General features: G+C 38.0%; 2 protein-coding genes across 2 annotated transcripts in view; both read right to left on the reverse strand.

Moving 5' to 3' along the window:
* Positions 1 to 8641, reverse strand: part of LOC144956283 (isatin hydrolase-like) — a 36956-nt gene extending 28315 nt beyond the window's left edge. Inside the window, exon 1 of the mRNA XM_078886757.1 lies at positions 8435 to 8641. The gene's annotated coding sequence lies outside the window, so the exon portion shown is untranslated. The remainder of the gene's footprint in view (positions 1 to 8434) is intronic.
* Positions 8642 to 17559: 8918 nt separating this feature from the next.
* LOC144956473 (kynurenine formamidase-like) overlaps positions 17560 to 20000 on the reverse strand; it is a 38467-nt gene continuing 36026 nt past the window's right edge. Inside the window, exon 6 of the mRNA XM_078886993.1 lies at positions 17560 to 20000. This exon is cut by the window's right edge and continues 952 nt beyond it. The gene's annotated coding sequence lies outside the window, so the exon portion shown is untranslated.

Below are 20000 nucleotides of genomic sequence, written 5' to 3' on the forward strand. Positions count from 1 at the left end.
CTGTTGATAATTTTATGTAGCTTGTGGTTTTTTGGAAAGTGTGTATCAATTAACTTCAGGAACTGCTGTCCTATGTTTGTGCTGACGTTTATGTCGAAAGGTGGGTTGAACCAAGTTATGTGTCGTTTTCTTGTTTTACGTTCTTCACTTGTGTGTTGGGGTTTACATGAGAGGGAGGCGTCTGTGTATACAAATGGTGTGTTGTATCCACTTTTTGTGAGTGCTTCTTTGTAGGGGGTGGCTGCGACGTTGAATATCTCTCTGTTTTCCGAAAGTTTGCTCACCCTCAGTGCTATGTTTTTTGGTATGTTTTCAATGACGGGACGGGGGTGGTTGCTGTTTTTATTAATGTAGCTAATGGTGTTGTTTCGTTTTCTGAACGGTTGGAATGAATTGGATTTTATGTCGAATGTGATGTCGAGGAAGTCAACTGTTTTTTTGTTTGCTTCTATCGTGATTTTCAAATTGTTGTTTTGGAATATTTTACAGATTTGTTTTTTGATGTTTTCGTTCGCTCTTGGTCGTCTGTTGGTTATAGCGAGTCCGTCATCTCTATAGATAGATAGATAGATAGATAGATAGATAGATATATATATATAGAGAGAGAGTGAGAGAGAGAGAGAAACAAGGGGGGGGGGGAGCACACAAAATTAACTAAATGTACTCAACATTCTCTATCAATTGATGAGAGAGAGTAGAGAGAGAGAGAGAGAGAGAGAGAGGAGAGAGAAGAAGAAGTGAGGAGGAGAAGAGATTGTCAATGATCGAGTAAGTAGAGAAAGTGTAAGTAGGAGTGAAATATTGTTCATGTTTCAGATTATTATAAACTCATAACAGTGTAACTAAATGTCGAAATTGCCATAATTTAGAATAAGTTGAGTTGTGTTTAGATAATCTGTGATTAAATTTATTTGGGTTTGGGGGTTGAGATAGATAGATAGATATATTGGTAGGTAGATAGGTAGGTAGATAATATAGCGAGAGAGAGAGAGAGAGAGAGAGAGAGAGAGAGAGAGGGGAGAGGAGGAGGGGGTGGGGAAGGGGTGAGTGGGTAGGGAGAGAGAGATAGAGGAAAGATAGATAGAGAGAGAGAGGAAGGAGAACAGGGGGGGGGGGGGGGTGGGGGCACACAAAATTAACAAAATGTACAACTCAGCGTCTTCTATGTTCATCTCAATCTCTAAAATATCTCAGATCTTATTAGTACTAGCCTACTATAGATCTAGAAATCTCAAGTGTCACTGATGGTTGTCTATAACACGTGGGAACAGATCTCCACTCAATACTAAAATTAAAAAGACTAAATTTCAACAAAGAGTCACTGATGGGTGTCTACAACACATGGCCCAATAAAAATAAAAACAAAACAAAGGGTACACACACACGTGCCCAGTTTAATTAGGCCTCCCCTCCCCTCCCTCTAGTCTAGCCAGGCGAAACTGGCAGACAGCCAAGGAGCGCGTTGCTAACACGCGCTAACAAATCACTAGGCAAGTGTGGTATGGGCCACGCGAACGGCGAGTTGTCCCTTCTTGTCGTAGCTCCTCTTTCTAGGATGTATCTCTAATCGGACCCGTTCGCGCAAACAGTCTAATATGCATGATGGAAAGACAATTGCCTAATCGGACCTGTATTGCCAATTCAAGTGTTTAAGATACAGTGTTAGTTTCTTCTTTCACCTTCATAAATATACATCTGTCTTCATTCTATGTCAATACGAAATGACTCATACAGCAGCATTATCCTCATCCTCTTGCTCCTCATCATCGCTATCATTATCATCTTCATCATCATTTCCTCACACTCCCATAACCCTCATCGTCACTAGTTTCCACATTTAGGTTATATCAGCGCCAGTAAAAAGGAAGAAAATGGGATAGTAAAAAGTTCTAGAACTACAATTAAAGCACCGAAGAAAGAGAGAGAGAGAGAGAGAGAGAGAGAGAGAGAGAGAGAGAGAGAGAGAGAGAGAGAGAGAGAGAGAGAGAGAGAGAGAGAGAGAGAGAGAGAGAGAGAGAGGTGAACTGGGGAAAAATAGGGATCAGATATAGATTCCTAGAGCATACCACCAATGTAAGTTTGAGACCACCTATACGTCTCATCCGGACACAAGCACAAAATCCAACAAAGACGAATATATTCAAATGCTTACATTATACATTCAAAATAACAAACATAGTAATACATAAACATAGAGATGAATTACAAGGAAAAAAATATCACCTTCCAAAACAATAACTATGCATTTGACTGTTTCCCTCCCAGCCAAGACAAAGACAGAAAGCTATTGGAAAACAGATATAAGGGGATAGAAAACACAGTATGTGCCCCCCTGCCCACTATGGGAGGTCAGGAACCCCACCAAGTGTATAATATGTGACCCTTCGCCTCAAAACGGTATCAAGTCGGGATGGTTAAGATTTTGAAAATTGAATTTATAGCCAGAAATATCAGACTTGTGTTGAGTTTGTATGTTTTATTGAGGAGAATGGATACCATATTTTAGGGTGCTAATGCCATCAATTTATATTTTTGACCAGTTTAACATTTAATTCGGCTATTAAGCATATGGTTCGTTTTGACATAATACCGTTTTGAGACGAAGGGTCACATATTACACTATGCTGGAAACTAAGACCGCTGCGATTAGTGAGTCAAATCGTTTATTGAATTTAAAAAGGAATCAATAAGAATCATTTTGGCTGTTTGCATTAAAAAAACAAACATCAAACAATTTGAAACTAAACGAGAGAAAATATAGATAGAATGCGCTTGGCCAAGGAGTTCACAACATTGCCATCCGGAAGTATAACGGACCAACACACAAACTCTGTGTAACCATGAACTTTTATAGTCTGGTTAATACAATTTAGTGAGAACAACTCACAAACGCGGATGGCAAAAACAATAACAAAGGCATGAGTGACGTCATCTGCATACTATCTATACTGTAGGTCATTGTTTAATATTAGTAATACTATAAAATCATAAGTATTGAGTATACAAGTTGGTGCATCAACCACACAAGCATATGTCGTTACTCATAGTCTCAAATCAATAAAGATCTAATACCATCAGAAGACCAAGAGACCACAAAGGGTAAATGGTCCAAGTGACATAAATGTTGTAAAATAAACACAGTCAAAGTGTGAAGTCATGCCACTCTGAGTGAATACACCACCAATAATAATAATGATAATGATGATGATGATAATAATAATAATAATAATAATAATAATAATAATAATAATAATAATAATGATAATGATAATGATAATAATAATAATAATAATAATAATAATAATAATAATAATAATAATAATAATAATAATAATAATAATAATAATAATAATGATAATGATAATAATGATAATAATGATAATAATGATAATGATAATAATAATAATAATAATAATAATAATAATAATAATAATAATAATAATAATAATAATAATAATAATAATGATGACTGATGATGATGATGATGATAATAATAATAATATGCTTCTTTTTACTTCAATCAAAACAATATTTGAAAGGATTAGATAAAAAAGCGAGAAGGGGAGGTTGGATGTACAGACATAGGATAGAGAAGAGAGAGAGAGAGGGAGAGAGAAACATATACCTTTTAGTGTTACTGGACGTAAGGAGGGTGAACATATAAAATTTAGAATTATTTCTCGCTACTTCACCCGATCATCATCATCATCATCATCATCATCATCATCATCATCATTATCTCTCTCTCTCTCTCTCTCTCTCTCTCTCTCTCTCTCTCTCTCTCTCTCTCTCTCTCTCTCTTTCTTTCTTTCTTTCTTTCTATCTTACTATATGATCACATGGCGGAGCACCGAGTTCCGCCTCTCGTATATAGTATAGAACTCTGTGTTCTCACCCGATCATCATCATCATCATCATCTCTCTCTCTCTCTCTCTCTCTCTCTCTCTCTCTCTCTCTCTCTCTCTCTCTCTCCCTCTCTCAGGACTGCTTTTTAGTGGTGCTGGATGTAAGGACCAGAATTTTTCTCACCCGATATTACTAGCGCTCCCCCTGCTCGCTATTCTCCCCCGGTATTACTAGGATGGGTTTGAGATATATGAGAATCATGTTGGAAATCTGCATTATGTTACGGGAATGTGTTACACCATCATTATTGTAATTTTTGAAAGTCCCAGTATTCCTCTATAAAATTATATAGAAGGATGTTAAAAGTTAAAAGTATTATACCTGCTCGACCTAAAATATACAAAGGATCTTCATTAAATATGCCAATATATCAAAACCTATAACAAGTTGACGACTTACAATACTATATCTCATAACAAAAAGTAGTTCTCAAATCCATAAGACCCATGGAGCCGGATTTTATCCCGGTTTCTATAGCGTAAAATGGACATTTGTTGCTATCATTTGGATAGGATAGGACGCTGGTCTATCTTAGTTCTTTCCACCAGATATAATTGAACCTGCTACCCAATTAATGATGCAGGGGGAACACGGGGGTCAGAAAAATCCCGACTGCACCTGGGTTCGACCTTGGTCCTTATGTGTCTGAAGACAGTGCTCTTAAAAAAAAGAGCTTTTATATAGCGCAATATCCACTTAACGTGCTCAAAGCGCTTTACAAGGGGTCCCTGGTCAACAGCAACATTTAACATGTAGGACGAGACATGACGCCTGTTAGGCGATATTACAATATTTCGGACAAAGACAACGCTGTTAACGGCCAGGTACTCATTTTACACCTGAGTACGGTGAGAGAATGTGAGTAAAGAGTCTTTTCCAAGGACTCAACTATGCGTCGAGCGAGGCTCGAACCCAGGACCTTCCGATCCGAAAGCGAGTGTCATACCACTAGACCACATAGCCGCACATTCTTCTGCTCTACTAACAGATTTATCTGGACCCTCATATCACGTAAAATTTACCATAAATTTGAGGGTGTCGATGAGGAACTCCAATCAATGGTTAAAGTGGTCTCAAACAATATCATTCCATGGCAAGAATAGAAAGTAATATGGAATGATGAAGACAGACATGGAGGGTAACCAAGACAGTAGTAAGAGTTTATCCCCTCCCTCTTTACTCACTTATCACCGTACTCATGTGTAAAATGAGTTGACAGCGTTGTCAGAAAAGACTATAATATCGCCTAACAGGTGTCATGTTTCGTTCTACATGTTGTTGCTGTTGGTCAGGGACCCCCTGTAAAGCGCTTTGAGCACATTTAGTGGCTATTGCTCTATACAAAAGCTCACTTTTTTAACATGGAAAGAAAAGAGAGAGAGAGAGGAGAGAGAGAGACAGAGAGAGAGACAGAGAGAGAGACAGAGACAGAGACAGAGAGACAGACAGAGAGACAGAGAGAGAGAGAGAGAGAGAGAGAGGAGAGAGAGAGAGAGAGAGAGAGAGGACGACCACGAAAGAGAGGAATAAACAGAAAAGGAGCGAGAGACAACCCGGCATAGGGAACATTAGAGATTTATGGGGGAAAACATGAGAGAGAAAGAAAGAGAGAGGAAGAAGAAGAATGAGAGACAAGGAGAAAATAAATGTGACAGAAGTCAAGAAAGAAAGAGGGGGGGGGGGGGGGGGGATAAAATTGAGAGATAGATAAAGAGAGAAAAAGGTTTTTAGAAAACAAAAGAGGAAGAAATTAGAAGAGATAGATAGATAGATAGATAGATAGATAGATAGATAGATAGATAGATAGATAGATAGATAGATAGATAGATAGATAGATAGAGAGAGAGAGAGAGAGAGAGAGAGAGAGAGAGAGAGAGAGAGAGAGACAGACAGAGACAGATTGAGAAGAGAGTATGTGAGAGAAAGAGAAATACAGAGGGAAAGAAAGACGGAGAGAGCGAGAGCGAGCGAGCGAGCGAGATAGATAGATATATAGATAGATAGATAGATAGATAGAGAGAGAGAGAGATTTTTAAGAATACGACCTGAAGGACCGCCTTCCTATACTTGCCAATAATAGCTAACCACAAATACGTTAACCTAGCACTATGGCCTAGTTAGCTTTTAAAGTTAAAGTTGCTCTACTTATAACTAGATGCACTTTTAGCACTCACTCTCTCTCTCTCTCTCTCTCTCTCTCTCTCTCTCTCTCTCTCTCTCTCTCTCTCTCTCTCTCTCTCTCTCTCCTCGTTAGTTTTTAAAGTTCATGTTGCTCTACTTATCACTAGATGCACTTTTAGCACTCTCACTCTCTCTCTCAAACACACACACACACACACACACACACACACACTACAACCACCACCACCACATTTTCATCACGACCACTAATACTACAACCACCACCATCACTAGTTGTAGTAGTGGCTGTGGTAGTAGTAGTAGTGATGATGTGGTGTGGGTGGTTTAGTAGTAGTAGTGATGATGAAGTGGTGGTGGTTGTAGTAGTAATGACGATGTGGTGGTGGTGGTTGTAGTAGTAGTGGTAGTGATGATGATGTGGTGGTGGTGGTTGTAGTAGTAATGGTAATGATAATGATTGGTGGTGGTGGTGGTTGTAGTGTGTGTGTGTGTGTGTGTGTGTGTGTGTGTGTTTGAAAGAGAGAGATAGAGAGAGAGAGAGAGAGAGTGCTAAAAGTGCACACACAAACACACACACACACACACACACACTACAAACACCACCACCACATTTTCATCACGACCACTACTACTACAACCACCACCACCACCACCACCACATCATCACTACCACTACTACTACAACCACCACCAACACATCATCACAACCACTACTACTACAACCACCACCACATCATCATCATTACTACTACTACTACCGCAGCCACTACTACAACTACAACCACCACCACCACCACATCATCATCACTACTACCACCACTACTACTACTACAACCACCACCACCACCACATCATCATCACTACCATTAGGGTTTGGAGCTTTACTTCATTTGAAATAAGGAAACTTTTGGGCTGTATTTGGCAATGTGTTTATATATCATAATATAGTTCTAATCAGTTATCTATTTAGATCTATACAATATTTAAGCACGATACTAAATACCATCTAAATTCCCTTTTTTTGTTTGCGGAAATTCCTCTTTCGGTATAGAAATTCGAGCGGTGCCTGAAATTCCTGTGAGTCAAATTGAAAATTGACGTCTCTGCAAATTGTACTATTCTCGTCAAATATCCAATGCCCGTATCTAAGGAGTTATCTTTGTCCATTGATTTGACAATGTGCGTGAAAACGGTGCCTCACATCAAATTCGATTTTCTCAAAACTTGGTTTTTACACTCTCCCTACTTCAAACGGTCATATTTCGGCAATGAAGAATCAGAATTTTATAAATTTGGTATGAAATTTTAAAGCATAAAATAAGCTATGATTGGGTACCAAAAACCCAAAATTATTGAAAAATCCGACTTAATACCGTTTCGGGCGGAGGGTCACATATAATATAATAAAACTGCTGTAAAACTATGGAAGTCCTCCCGAAAATTTACTGTGAAATTAATCACTCTTCGCAGTAGCACTGTAGTAACTACCGTGATTGCCAGAACTCGGTATTCTGGCTGTAGGACTCCATGGCTAGGATGGGTCCAGATGGCCGGTGATCACGGAATTACTAAGTTAAAACTAGATATTAAATAGATAAAGTTAAAGTATAAAAATATAGCTTACCCTGAATCTAGGCGGTAGGTAGTTGATAGAAGAAGTGAGCTGAGTAAAATTAAATTAAAAATTAAAATTGAAATTGAGCTTTATATAGCGCAATATCCACTAAATGTGCTCAAAGCGCTTTACAAGGGGTCCCTGGTCAACAGCAACATTTAACATGTAGGACGGGACATGACGCCTATTAGGCGATATTACAAATTTTCGGACAAAGACAACGCTGTTAACGGCCAGGTACTCATTTTACACCTGAGTACGGTGAGAGAATGTGAATAAAGAGCCTTTTTATCGAGAACTCAACTATGCGTCGAGCGCGAGGCTCGAAACCAGGACCTTCCGATCAGAAAGCGAGTGTCATACCACTAGAGCACATAGCCGCACAAGATAAGAGAGACTGTAAGATGAGAGAGATTCGAGAGGTCCCCTTGGCTTTTATATGATGAGCCGGGTCAGCTCGGGACGAGGCAGAGCAGAAGTAGAAATGACCATTGCCATGGTCACTGTAGCCGTACGATTGTTTACGGCTAGAGATCCCTACAGCACTGAGAATAGATAGAATGCGCTTGGCCAAGGAGTTCACAACATTGCCATCCGGAAGTATAACGGACCAACACACAAACTCTGTGTAACCATGAACTTTTATAGTCTGGTTAATACAGTTTAGTGAGAACAACAAGGCCTGAGTGACGTCATCTGCATACTATCTATAAGCACTTCGATTCTTACCTAAAACAATTGCAATCAATAAAAACAAATTAACCTCTTACCTTTTCAGTTTTAAATATGAATCGCTGAACAACAAAAATTAAATGTGTCGAGTGATTTGGTTGGAAAGAGGGAAAATCCTGCCGGAAAACAAGTCAAAATTTCAGTGAACACGCACGCTCGATACGTACGGTGGGTGAACTTGTGAATTGAGTTAAAAATCATTTCATTGCTTTCCATAACACGGCGGACGAGTGCCGCGCAATATGCAACGATATTATTTGAAAGCAAGACGGCGGAAGGTACAAAGTGCACATCTGTACTACCTATAGATAGTATGCGCATGGCTAAGAAGCTCAAAACATTGATATTCGGAAGTATAACGGACCAACACACAAAACGTTGTGTAACCATGATCGTTTCTAGTCCGGTTAATAGAGTTTAGTGAGAATTACTCATAAACGTGGATGGCAAAAAAAAAAAAAAACAATAACAAAGACCTGAGTGACGTCATCATCGAACTTTCTATAGATAGAATGCGCTTGGCCAAGGAGTTCACAACATTGCCATCCGGAAGTATAACGGACCAACACACAAACTCTGTGTAACCATGAACTTTTATAGTCTGGTTAATACAGTTTAGTGAGAACAACTCACAAACGCGGATGGCAAAAACAATAACAAAGGCCTGAGTGACGTCATCTGCATACTATCTATACTGCCTATAGATAGAATGCGCTTGGCCAAGGAGTTCAAAACATTGATATTCGGAAGTATAACGGACCAACACACAAAACGTTGTGTAACCATGATCGTTTCTAGTCCGGTTAATAGAGTTTAGTGAGAATTACTCATAAACGTGGATGGCAAAAAACAATTACAAAGACCTGAGTGACGTCAACTTCGAACTATCTATATAGATAGTTCGAAGATGACGTCACTCAGGCTTTTGTTATTGTTTTTGCCATACGCGTTTGTGAATTGTTCTCACTAAACTGTATTAACCAGACTATAAAAGATCATGGTTACACAGAGTTTGTGTGTTGGTCCGTTATACTTCCGGATGGCAATGTTGTGAACTCCTTGGCCAAGCGCATTCTATATATAAAATAATTCGTTTGTTTTTTCTTTTGGTCTAAAAATTGTGTTAATTAAGAGTATAGCTAATAATAATCCTTTTAAAATTATAATTAATATCAAAATGCTTTTGAAAATATACAAAAAGGCTTACATTTGATATTTAATTTGAAAGGGAAAAAATATCAAATAGTTGTTTTAACAGTGTATACGGTTTTGGCTGTTTTTCATGCAATAACTAAGCATTTTTAGAGAGATTATAAATAGACATGATTATGACAAAAGTTCCATTTATCGGAGTAACTTAACAAACTTATACACTCACACACACACACACACACACACACACACACATATTATATATATATATATATATATATATATATATATATATATATATATATATATTATATAGCAAACGAATGTAAGAAATTTAAATATTTCATAGATTTTAACCGTCGTGTAAATCGCCATTAAGGGTTTACTACGCATTTGACAGGTGTTTTTGAACGATTATAGACTACCGCATAAAAGACTATACATCTTACATATTGATATTGAGTGTTACTGATCAGTTGGGACAATATTATTATCTTATGAGAGAGAGAGAGAGAGAGAGAGAGAGAGAGAGAGAGAGAGATAGAGAGAGAGAGAAAGAAAGAGAGAGAGAGAGAGAGAGAGAGAGAGAGAGAGAGAGAGAGAGAGAGAGAGAGAGAGAGAGAGAGAGAGAGAGAGAGAGAGAAATTTGAATGGATTGAAGTTATTGTTATGCGCCTAGAGCTTTATTGTATAGAGGAGTGGGTGCAATATAAATAAATTTCATTTTTATTATTATTATTATTATTATTATTATTATTATTATTATTATTATTATTATTATTATTATTATTATTATTATTATTATTATTATTATTATTATTATTATTTTGTAATTAAGCAGCTGATATGACGTTTCAAAGGATTAAAAATCGATTATCGCTTGAGATCGATAAAATATATAGGAAAAAATAGGTGATGTGATCAAAAAGTCACATCTATCAACCTGGATCATGTTACTGGAGAATTACTGTAAACATTGTGTTAAACCCTGGAATGTGCGTTAAAAGCATTCATGGTTTAAAGTCATAAATAGAGATAGTAATGTATTCCCGGTTCAGAAACTTGTTTCTTGAACCAGGACACAATTCACGAATAAAATTTGTGTTACATTATCAATTCACTCAATTAACCGGTAGATAACCACGCCTCTCGGACAATCGTCATAATGTAAACAATGACAGTGATTGGTAGACACAGCAAACTACACAGGTTTTACTATAGATGGTATGTGTTGTTAAGTAAAATACCAACTGTTCTACCTCGTGATTAGTAGAATCAACACAGAAAACTGTGTGTAAACTTAAACGTTTATAATATGATCGAGAAAATCGTGTGATAACTAGTCACCCATTTGTCAATATAAAAACAATAACAACGATCAGATGGAGGTCGAATTCGTTCACGTTATTGTTTATAAACAACCAACTATGTTTGTCCGAGCACGTGTGAAGGTGTGTCACAAATTCCATGTTTTGATTGGTCAAAAATCTACTGGTTAATTAGGATTTGTCTTGGTATGATTATACAAAAATATAGTCCGTAACGAGCTGTGCGGCTGTATTCTATTGAAATGAGTTTATTGTTTGACCAAAATAAAAAGTAACAAAACAAGACGAATAAAATTCCAATCCCAAATCCATCCAATCATGTCAACTTATCAAAAACATATCTTCATCTTCATTTTCATCTGCCGGCTTCACCAGGGTTGCCAGATTATTTTCAGGCATTCTGCCAACTGGATTTTAAAAATTTGCCAAATACCACAAAAATCTGCCAAACCGTACTATTTATAGTACCCCCTTTGAAAACTCACCACTTTTGTTAAACAAAAAATTCGCAAGGCCGATGTCATAAATATTTTCTTTTAATTTTCCAAACTAAAAAAAAATCACTAATACATAAAAATTGCCATGGAAAACGTGGAGTAGACCTATACATTCATTCCTTGGCCTCGGAAAATAAAATCTGCCAAATATCTGCCAAACTGCCAAACCGTTTTTTTTCTTCTGCCAGACGACTTCAAATTCTGCAAAAATAGGACATTTGGCAGAAAATCTGCCAAATTGGCAACCCTGGGCTTCACTAGAGTTCCGGTCAAAATACCAAGTTCAAGGGAAACAATCAAAAAAAAACTCATAAAATTATACAACAATAACGTTTACAGTTGTCTCCCCTGAACTCGGATCATGATTATTTTTAACACTCCCAACCCCTGGCCAATGTCACTGCTGAGGCCAGCAAAACAATTTCTAAAAAAAAAAAAATTAAATTAAAAAAAAAATAAAAAATTAATAAATAAAATTAACAGCAAATGGTCTAACATTAAATGATTATAAATCAAACTACCACAACCATCACCACGACCTAATCATCATCATCCTGATCATCATCACCACCATCATCATCATCATCATCATCATCATCGTCATCATCATCATCATCATCACCATTAACACCACCACCATCATCCTCTTCGTCATCACGATGACGACCAACACAACACCAATAAAACTAACACCAGCACCAACTCCCCCCCCCCCCCCCCCCCCCCCCCCCCCCCCCCCCCCCCCCAGTCCTCATAATAAAGCTCTACAATCGGCCCATACGGTCCTATAGATAGTATGCACTTTGCTAAGACGTTCACAACATTGCCGTCCGGAAGTAAAACTGACCAACACACAAAACTGTGTGTCACCATGATTGTTTATAGTCTGGTCAATACAGTTTAGTGAGTAGTACTCATAAACGCGGATGGCAAAAAACAAAACAAAAAACAACAAAACAATAACAGACCTGGGTAACGTCATCTTCGAACTATCTATAGATAGTATGCGCTCGGCGAAGAAGCTCATAACATTGCCATCCGGAAGTATAACGGACCAACACACAAAACTGTGTGTATCCATGAACGTTTATAGTCAGGTTAATACAGTTCAGTGAGCATTACTCATAAACGCGGATGGCAAAAAACAATAAAAAAGACCTGAGTGACGTCATCTTCGAACTATCTATATCACATATAGGTACACTTTTAACAATGATAATTATTTAAGCCAAAATAATCAACCGCTTTCACGGGCTAAAACATAATATATTTTAAAAGCATCGAATTGTCAAGAAATAATTCATGGATTACGCCCCTTTTGTTTTTATATAGCTCGTATTATAGATAGTATGCGCTTGGCTTAGAAGTTCATAACATTGCCATCCGGACGTATGATGGACCAACACACAAAACTATGTGTAATCATGAAATTTTATAGCCTGGATAATACCGTTTAGGGAGTATTACTCATAAACGTGGATGGCAAAAATCAAGAACAAAGACCAGAGTGACGTCAACTTCATTCTATCTATAGGCGGATTTGTATTTCCCTACTTGACACTGTTAGAGGAATTTCTCAATGTGGTTCTATAGGGAATGAGATTAGCGGAAGAGTGGCGTCCCTTGATTGGACGTGACCCCATAGTCTTTGACGTCACCGGCGGAAAAGTTATTAGAGAGAGAACGTCATATTGGTTGTGCGCATGCGTCTCTCGTCCTCGTGGAAGCGATTAATAGTGGTCTCAAGTTACTTTGTTCCAAATTCGGTACTTTCATCGCTAATTTGCACAATTTTACCCTAATTCCCTAAGCTAACTGGGGATGACGCCATTAGCTCTAAGACCCTCACTCGCTTACTTGAAAAAAAAATTAAAAATTGAGCTTTATATAGCGCAATATCCGCTATATGTGCTCAAAGCGCTTTACAAAGGGTCCCTGGTCAACAACAACATTTAACATGTAGGACGGGACATTACGCCTGTTAGGCGATATTATAATTTTTCGGACAAAGATAACGCTGTTAACAGCCAGGTACTTATTTTAAACCTGAGTACGGTGAGAGAAAAGTGAGTAAAGAGCCTTTTCCAAGGTCTCAACTATGCGCCGAGCGCGAGGCTCGAACCCAGGACCTTCCGATCCGAAAGCGAGTGTCATACCACTAGACCACATAGCCGCACAAGTGCGACCAGTTCATGTGCGCTGGTTAATATATTTATCGTGTCAATATTATTGTCATGGTTTAAATGAGTGCTTATGAGCTCACTCGACGACAATCATAAAATAAAGATGATAAATAAGGCTCCCAGAATTTACTAGTTACGTTTTAAAATAAAGAACAAATGACGATTTGTTTAAGATGATATGAATAGAAAGATGAAATTTAATTAAATGAGTCTTCTCATGCGACTATGTGGTCTAGTGACTGTGGTATGACACCCGCTTTCGGATCGGAAGGTCCTGGGTTCGAGCATCGCGCTCGGCGTATAGTGGAGTCCTTGGAAAAGGCTCTTTATTCACTTTCTCTCACCGTACTCAGGTGTAAAATGAGTACCTGGCCGTTAACAGTGTGGTCTTTGTCCGAAAAATTGAAATATCGCCTGATGTCCCGTCCTACATGTTAAATGTTGCTGTTGACCAGGGACCACTTGTAAAGTACTTTGAGCACATTTAGTGGATATTGCGCTATATAAAGCTCAAGCTCAAAAGCTCTTCTGATAAATGAATGGTGATCACAGTTACAAATGAGATTATAATGATATAACGTATCTTATGCGATCTTGATGAGATGATGATAATGTTAGATATTGCGGGTGGACTTGTGGGGTTCCACTTCCAGTTTGAGAGTAGTTGCAGTTATTCCTCCGACGGGCCCAGGCTTGATAAATTATCTCTCTCTCTCTCTCTCTCTCTCTCTCTCTTCTCTTCTCTCTTCTCTCTTTAGTTTTCCTTTCTCTTTTTCTCTATTTATCTCTTTCACTCTTTCGTTCGGTTTCTTTCTGCTTTTCTTGAAACAGAGAAAGGGCGACCACTCCTTCCTGACATAATAACTGATGATCTTGGTGGATGATGCTGGTCATTTAATATTTTAGTTATTTTACTAATACACATTTTTTAATATAAAATATCTAAATTGTCAACATCATTTACATAAATAGCATTTAATGGATTTTTTTTTTTGTGTGTGGATATTTTAATTTATTTTGTTCTTTCCAACTGCTAAGCAATTGCCTCCCCAAGCTGTTATACAAATTGTCAAGACACTTTCGATTACTGCTCTATAAAATAATGTGCAGAGGATTTTATCTATTCTAAACTGAGAAAGTTTTGATAAAAAAAATTATAATTACGTCTGAACATCTTACGCTTAATTTTTTTCAAGTGTTCATCCCACTTGAGCCTGTCATCAATCGTTACACCAAGGTATTTGTAATGAGGAACTCGCTGGACGAATTGGTCCTTTAATTTTAACGGTTCTATCGGTTCCTTCACTCTCCTAAAATCAATCATCAGCTCCTTTGTATTGCTTATTTTAAGCACTAGGTGGTGGGCATCACACCAAGATCCAAATTTATCAATTTCTTGTCTATAATAAGCCACTTCGTTGCCATTTGTTATAAGGCCTTGAAGAGCGGTGTCATCTGCAAACTTGATTAAAGGTACACTCAGGTTTTGACTTCTACAGCCATTCGTATATATCGTGAATAATACAGGGGACAATACACAACATTGAGGTGCACCAAGTATTTGTAGTTATACAGGAAGACACGGTTTGTCCTAATTGAACATACTGTGCTCTCCCCGTAAAAAATTCGAGCACTCAAGAAATTTTGTTTAAATTCAGACTAGTCAATTTTTGAACAACCAACTGTGGTTGCATTGTATTGAATGCTGAAGAAAAATCTGCAAAAAGCCATCTGCAATAGCTTTTAGCGTGATCTAGATGCCTGTAAATGTTGTTTGTAAACAGCAGAATAGCATCCTCTACATCACGTTCTTGTTTTGTAAGCAAATTGATGAATATCACTCAATTGCATAAACTGGTTCCTAATTTTAATAAGAACAAGTTGTTCTAAAGATTTCATAACTATTATTGAAGTCAGCGCAACAGGTCTGAGATCGTTCATTGATTCAAATTATTCTTTTTTTTTTTTGAACAGGAATAAATTTTGAAGTTTTCCAAATTTCAGGGATCGAAACGCATTGGAGGGACCAGTTAAATTATGTGTATAAATGGGGGAGAGCTGGTGGGCACATTATTTTAATAGTTTTCCTTTCAATCCATCCGGCCCGGCAGCATTCCTCTCGTTTAGTTTAGAAAATACGAATCTCGTTTCTTCTTCACTGACCTCAATAGTCATTTCATCTTCCAAAGCCTTGTTTAATTTATGTTTTAAATTTTCAATATCAAATTTGTTTGCTGTGTGAAACGTGGGCTTTGGATTATTGTTAACAGAAGTTTTAAGCCCCCGCCACGTGTCCTTTATATCCCGAGAAGAAAAGTATTTTTCAATTTTGTTTTTGTACTTGTCTTTACATCTAGATATTACTCTCTTTATTTATTTTTGTTTTGTTTTAATATCTTTTTTTTTTGTTTCTACAACTAAAGAGAGTTTTCTTCTGGTTTAATAGAAGTTTTAGATCTTTTGTTATCCAAGCCTTGTTATTAGGTTAATATCTTATTTCTTTTTTACAACACACCAGCTGGTCATAAAATTTAAAATACTCACTCACACAGTCATTCAGCTCATCCACATTATCACATGATTCGATAAAAACATTCCAGTCAATGCATTCAAAACAACCACGCAAATCTTCACACACACTTCCGTTCCAGATCTGTACACTTTTCTTTATTGGTTTTACAAGTTTAAAAACAGGGCGGTAGGTGGGGAGTAGCAAAAGCATGCAATGGTCAGATAAACCTAATGGGGCACGGGGTGAAAATTTATCACTATTTTTAACATTACATAGGAATAAATCAAATGTTTTTTTGTCCCTTGTATCGCAGTCCCCGTATTGATAAAGTCCCGGGAGAGTGAAATCATTCTTCTTCTTCTTCCAGTGTCATCTCATGGGTTGAGGTCGACTTGAAATGACACGCCAATCTTCCCTGTTGACGGCTTGCTGACTGCATTCGGCTGCCGACAATCCTGTCCATGTCCTCACATCATCTATCCAAGTTCTTGCTGGCCTGCCTCTTCCTCTTTTCCCCTCAACTCTACCCTCAAGAATGTCCTTGATGACAGTGAAATCATTACAGTGGCCGAAATCACCCGTGACCATCATTACGGCGTCGAATGACTTTAACTGAATGTCCTGTATTTCTTTCCTCAAAATATTTTTTGCTGTGTTGTAGTCTGATGATGGTGGAATGTAGACGTTGATGATGATGACATGAGTACATTCACGGGGGAGATAATTTATTATGGTAGTGAGGATACCGTAAGAAATTCAATATGATCGTCACAGTACACTTTGTCTGACAGTTATTGGGGTGGCACCATTTGTTGTTAATGAATGTGCACACCCCACCCCCCAGTTCGTTTATTTACATTAGTCCGATCTCCTCGAAATAGTGAATACTGTTCAATTTCAAAACATGACGATGGTATGTGTGGAGATCGCCAATTCTCTGATAAAGCTATTTTGGAGGCTTGACGACATTCGCTATTAAAACGACACAGTGAAAACAGTTCATCAATTTTATTATTTAATGATCACACAAATCATTTGAAAACACAAAGCCTGACCACCGAGATATCAGTCCCGCGTGGAGAAGTCACTGTAATTGTTCTTTGTCCACAAACTAAGGGCTAAACCACACCGGAGATTGACCCCGACGACCCGGCACTGCCGTCCTCTGCCGTCTTCCGGATAAAGACGTCGGGCACGGACAAAATACTAAGAATAAAGAGAAGAGCCACTAGAAACAAAAAAAACGACAGAGGACGTCAGGTGTTTCGTATGGGTAGGTCTAGCGACTCTTCTGTTTATTATTAGTATCTTGTCCGTGCCCGACGTCTTTATCCGCAAAACGGTAGACGACGGCAGTGCCGGGTTGTCGGAGTCAGTCTCCAGTGTGGGTTAGCCCTAAGAGACTGAATTTGGTAGATAATGCACTCACTCATTTCTCGTGAATGCAAAGACGCACAAATACTTTAGTCAAGGAAATAAGGTTACTAATAATCAGTTTACACATTTTTGTTTATTCTTTGATATAGACATTTAAAGAACCAAATAGATTATATAATCATAAACAAGAGATGGAGAACATCAGTCACAGCGGCAAAAAACATAGTGAAGACAAAGACCTATTATTAAACGCAAAGAAAACGAAAATAATGAGCACAGATAAAAGCAGCACTGCTCAGGTCGAAATAGAAGGAGAACAACTGGAAAATGTTACAAATTTCATTTACCTTGGAGCACAAATAGTAGACAATGGAAAATCGGCACCAGATATCAGGAGAAGACTTGCAATTGCAAGAAACAAACTTAACAAAATGATGGCAATCTGGAAGAGCGAGGAAGTCAGACTGAAAATGAAGATCCTAACATTCTGTATTTTTCCTACTGCAATATATGGATGCGAGACATGGTCTATAACCAAAGAATCAGAAAAGAGAATAACCGCCTTCTAAATGAAATGCTATAGAAAAATATTACGCATCCCGTGGACAAACAAAGAAAGCAATGCAAACATCATGAAAACACTAGGACTAAAAAAGTCCCTGCTAATGAGTAAGATAAAAAAGCTGAAACTCAATTACTTTGGGCACCTGAAAATACACGACACACTAGAGAGAGATGTACTGGAGGGCATGGCGGAGGGCAAAAGAGGTAGAGAAAGACCACAAAGAAGATGGTAACAGGATATACAGGAATGGCTCAACAACGGCGTGACGGAATGTGGCAGATGGGCACAAGACAGAGACTTCTTCCGAAGGACTGTGTGGGAGGCTACGTCCAAGTGATATGCCACAGAGAGAGAGAGAGAGAGAGAGAGAGAGAGAGAGAGAGAGAGAGAGAGAGAGAGAGAGAGAGAGAGAGAGATAGACATTTATATAAAATACAAAAATGACCCACCGCTTCAACACGATAAAATGACATTGGGAACTTAACTCTGAAAATGAAATCCACAATAGGATTCAATAGTCTGACGTCACGTCCGCCTAGCAACGAACAGCTTGGTTGTAAACAAAGAAAATCGGTTCTTTTTATTCTTCATGCTGGCTAGAACTTTTTCACATGTCATGTGATCAGAATGTATAAAAGTCAAAACATGATCAGATTTATAATGTTTTTTTTTTTTCATCTGGATACACGTTTATGCTGGCGGAGAAGTATTTCATAAGGGCGTCCGTCATTTCCCCGATAGTTTAGAACCAGTAACTAAGTTACTATGCGTCATTACGAGGGAAGTGACGTCACGACTGTTGAAGCTTATTCTGAAATATGAAGTTGAATTCAAGCTCGTTACTCGGGAGTCTGAATTTAGCCTTAAAATGTGAATGACCAACAAGCGGTATCTCTGGTCATTAATTTTAACTATAAATTCACTAATCGGTATTTGGTTAATTCTGACATAATACCAGCTGTAGGCGGCGGGTCACATTTTAGTAAAAATAAAGCAACTAAAATTAAATAAATCAGGGTATGGTAATATCCTACGTGTACATATTTGCAGGTCTTAAGGCCGAACTCAAAAGGATTCAATAGTCGTAACGTCACTTCCTTCCTAATGACGCATGGTAACTTAGTAACACTGGCTCTAAACTATCGGAACAATGGCGGACGCCCGTATGAAATATTTCTCCGGCGAGCATAAAAGCGTTTCCAGAGGAAAAAACCCCACATAAATTGGATCATGTTTTGACTTTTACACATTCTGATCAAAAGGCATATGAAAAGGGAATGAAAAGTTCTAGCCAGCATGAAAAATAAAAAGTAATGATTTTCTTTGTTTAGAACCAAGATGGCCGCCGTTGCCGGGCTGCGTGACATCAGACTATTGAATCCAATTACGGGCTTGTTGTAATGGACAGCATTTTGCATTGGTTTGAGAGTATTTCAATTTGTTATGGTCTAAGAGAGATAATTATTATAGATAGTATGCGCTTGGCCAAGAAGATCATAACATTGCCATCCGGAAGTATAACAAGCCAACACACAAACCTATGTGTAACCTTGAACGTTTTATAGTCTGGTTAATACAGTTTAGTAAAAATTACTCATAAACGCGGATGGCAAAAAGCAATACCAACAAAGACCTGAGTGAAGTCAACTTCGTCCTATCTATATTCTCACCCCAAAACTAAATTTAGAGTTGTCATCAACAATGGCCACGACATGCCCTAAGTTAACGGACCTGGGTAGACTGGAGTTTATTTCATTCCCTGTTCGTGTCGTGTGAAGAAAGGATGTGTGTGAAAATGGAAATGACCGGTTGTTCCATGTAGTTTGAAAATTATCTGTGTGTTAAAGTGTTTGTAAGTATGTCCAAGGTATGGTATGTATCGTCTGTAATAACTGTTTCCTTGTTTTAAACGTTTCGTTAATCCTTTTGTTTAGCTTAATATCATGTTCGTCCTATCTTCTTCTGTCCCCCTTGGTGCACTCGTATAGAA

This window comes from Berghia stephanieae, chromosome 11, assembly GCF_034508935.2.
Source record: "Berghia stephanieae isolate SIO BIC M18660-M18661 chromosome 11, UCSD_Bste_1.3, whole genome shotgun sequence".
Lineage (NCBI taxonomy): Eukaryota > Metazoa > Mollusca > Gastropoda > Nudibranchia > Aeolidiidae > Berghia > Berghia stephanieae.